Consider the following 4,363-nt stretch of genomic DNA (forward strand, 5'->3'; position numbering starts at 1 on the left):
TTCTCTTAAATAAGTAGAAAAATGTTACTTTAGAATGATTTAAATACTCTTGATGCATTTCTAATTAATTTTAGAGTCTTAAAATTGAAAAATAATCAGCCATACAAAGAAGGTTATGGCAAAATTTTTCAAAAATTTGGAAATAAGTATTATCTTTCATTATTCTAAAAGAGTAATCCTTATGATTTCTATATTCTAAAGTGTCATTTTCATGCATATAAGATGCATTTTGATTATTTGTATAAAAGAAATTTAGTTTTAGTATAAAAGTATTTTTTTTAAATTATTATTGATTTTTATGCATAAAAGTATGCATAAAAGATTATTTTTTTATTATAAAAGTGTTACTTTGATCATATTTGATTTTTATGCATAAAAGTATGCATAAAATATTATTTTTTTAATTATAAAAGTATTACTTTTATCATATTTGATTTTCATGCATAGAAGTGTGCATAAAAGATTATTTTTTATTATAAAAGTGTTACTTTTATCATATTTGATTTTCATGCATAGAAGTATACATAAAAGATTTTTTTTAATTATAAAAGTGTTACTTTTATCATATTTGATTTTTATGCATAAAAGATTTTTTTTAATTATAAAAGTGTTACTTTCATCATAAATGATTTTATGCATAAATTAGATGCATAAAAGAAATTCTTTTATATTAAAAGAGTGATTTTCATCATAAATGATTGTATGCATAATCATATGCATAAAAGATATTTTTTTATATTAAAAGTGCGATTTTCATCATAAATAATTTTATGCATAAATAGGATGCATAAGAAAAATTCTTTTATTCTAAAAGTGTCATTCCTACTAACTTGGATTTATGCATGGAAAGATGCATAAAGAATTTATTTTAACCCAAAAGAGTTATTCTCATCAATTTTGATTTTATGCATAGAAAGATGCATAAAGAAATCTATTCTTAGTTCAAAAGAGTTATTCTCATTAATTTTGATTTTATGCAAAGAAAGATGCATAAAGAAATCTATTTTTAATTCAAAAGAGTTATTTTCATCAATTTTGATTTTATGCATAGGAAGATGCATAAAAGGTTCATTTTTAATTCAAAAGTGTCATTCTCATTTAAAATGAATTTATGCATAGGAAGATGCATAAAAGATTGATTTTTAATTCAAAAGTGTCATTCTCATTAAAATCAGTTTATGTATAGGAAGATGCATAAAAGATTGATTTTTATTTCGAAAGTGTTAGTCTCCTTAAAATGGAATTTATGCATAAATAGATGCGTAAAGAAATCTTATATAAAAAATAAGAATTCTCTTGTATTCTATAAATAGATATGAGGATGTGAAACGAATCAAATAGATGAAAATGAATGAGGAATAGATGGAGATGTATGTATGTGAAAGAATGGATGTATGTGAATGTGAATGAGGATGTGTGAATGTGGATATGGATGTAGATATGGAATGTGGATGTGGATGTATGTGAATGTGAATGAGGCTGTGGAATGTGGATATGGATGTATGGATGTGAATGTGAATGTGAATGTGGATGTATGTGAATGTGAATGAGGATGTGGAATGTGGATATGGATGTATGGATGTGAATGTGATTGTATGTGAATGTGAATGTGGATGTGGAATGTGGATATGGATGTATGGATGTTAATGTGAATGTGAATGTGGATGTATGTGAATGTGAATGTGGATGTGTGAATGGGGATATGGATGTAGATATGGAATGTGGATCTATGTGAATGTAAATGAGGATGTGGAATGTGGATATGGATGTATGGATGTGAATGTGAATGTGGATGTGGATGTATGAATGTGGAATGTGGCTATGGATGTATGAATGTGGAATGTGGGTATGAATGTATGGATGTGAATGTGAATGTGGATGTATGAATGTAGATGTGGATGTGGATGTATGAATGTGGATGTGGATGTGGATGTGGATGTGGATGTATGAATGTGGATGTGGATGTGGATGTGGATGTGAAAATGGATGTATGGATATAGATGTGAATGTGGATGTACGAATGTGGATGTGTGTGTGGAATAATGAATGCAAATATGAATGTGAATAGATATGAAGTCGATATAAGCGAATGGATGAGATGAGATGTCATGTGAATCAGAATGTGAATGAATAAAATAAGATCTGAACGAATGAGATATAATGAGAAATGGATGTGATGAGACGTAATGTAAATTAAGAAAAATAGGAATGAATGTTATGTGAAGTGAATGAATCTGATGCGATGGGATGGAAAATGATGTATATGGTCAAGAATGGATACACATATGATTTGGAATTAGATTAAGTAATATGGATTGATGTGGAATAATGTGGAATGACGAGAGTTCAATATAGAAACTGTATTTGTGACCTGTTTGTAAATGATTATTTTATGTCAAGAATGCTGGGGAAGCATTTAGACCATCTCGTGATTAAGGTCGTGGAGACCTAACTGATAAAGTTGCAACTGCTAACGGAGAGTCAATGGAGGACGTCTCGCGTAGCAAGGTCAGCCGAGGTCTTGACCAGCCCCGGTTCGATTTAAATTGTGAGCTTCCGGTACGGTGGATGAGGGACCAAGGAAACGGCCTATGAGTGAAGCGCTAGGTGACCTACAAAGAATCCTAGAAGGTGCTAACCATACGGTGCTCGGGCTCTGGGTCGCCGAAGATACCGACACATGCATCGTGGAAGATATTGGAATAAGGAGTAAGAGTTGTTTTCTGAAACCGGGCATGGATCTGGTTGATTAACCTTGCTAGTCCTCAACAACGGATGAGTCCATGGCTCTTTTATATGGATCTATTGGTTGATCTTGCTGATCTTCAACGGAGATTCCATCTTGATTTTTATAAGTGATTATATTGCCGGGTACTATGAGCTAGGAACTATTGAAAAGTCCCCTAAGTAAACAAGTGGTGAGCGTTCTGGTTGCCAATGATGCCATAAGTACACCGATGAAGGATTGATTGGAAATAAGGATTCAACTAGAGATTTTGAGGATTGTGATAAGTGACACAATGGTTTCATTAAAGGATTGTTTTAAAGATAGCTGATGCTGAGAAAAAGGCAATTTCATATTGGGTGTGTAAGTGGTGTGACTAGTTTATGTTTGCATGAACATCCGGCTAGGGGACCTAGGAACTCTTTTCCCTAGTACCCGAGACAAAACCTAACCAAATTCTAACTTGGATCCCATCACTACAGTGGTTGGGCGGTTGGGTAACCCATGGGTCTGGATGGGGTTAGTAGGCTGGACTGATGAATCCGTAAATCGAGACTCAATTTCTGTTTAGTTCGATAGATGAAGTAAATCCCGGACAAAAATTATTCTATGGAAAGGAATCAACGGGGCTGTGCCTCTCAATGAGGAAAAAAGCGTTGATCTCTATGATCCAAGTACAGTCTTTTTCCCTGATCTGACTATGGGACTTACGGGTTCGGTCAGATGAGCTCAGTTAGTTAAGGCTTTTGACTACGTTAGGAAAAGTTATCCTGGTGGAATCGCCCGTGCTTTCCGGGCAAGAGAAGTTTTTTCGATTTCGGTTTGGAAGAATCAAAGAATTAGTCACCTGTCCGGATATCTGTGTGGTGGGCAAGGCCCCGAGTGTGGGACCCTGCCCCGCACAAGATGTGCTACTTCCGCTACTAGCACCCCGAATCCGTTGCACGGTGGGGAGAGGGATGTTACAATTGGTATCAGAGCTATTTGGCTAATGAGGGTCCACCGAGAAGCCAAATATGTCAAAAACTTATCAACAAGCACAAAAAGGTTATAATTGTTGTGATAAAAAAATTCATACAACTTGATATTCAAACTGAAATTTGTAATTTGGTAATTTGGTCTTCAGATGGAAGTACCACAATTGTATGGAATCCCTGACTTGCTTGAGGCATAGACATGATGGTATTTACCTTATAGTTCCAAGAACCATGACTACTCGTATATACCGAGGGTCTTTACTGGCAGTATATACGAGTAAATCTAAGACTTGAAATTATAAGCATTAATGATAGCCAAATGATGAATTCGAATGTGATTGATATGATTTTTAAATTCTCATTGAGAACTGATGAGTTGATTTGGATTCTGATTGAAAAATGATGATTCCTGAAATTAGGTTGAAATGTAATAAACTGAGCAAAACTACAATGAGGATGAATGGGATGAGTCCTTGTTAGGGATTTAATATTCATGTGATCACAAGATTTTTTGTAATAATAACACATGTGAACAAGTTATTCACATGTTCTCATATTACCGTTCACAAAATAATAGGTCACTTGCCATTTGGGAACCCCTTAAAAGATTGGCTACACATGGGAATAAGCTATTCACATGTTCTCATGTTACCATGTTCAC

Source organism: Cibotium barometz, chromosome 43 (genome assembly GCF_041138505.1).
Source record: "Cibotium barometz isolate CiBa-2024 chromosome 43, ASM4113850v1, whole genome shotgun sequence".
Lineage (NCBI taxonomy): Eukaryota > Viridiplantae > Streptophyta > Polypodiopsida > Cyatheales > Cibotiaceae > Cibotium > Cibotium barometz.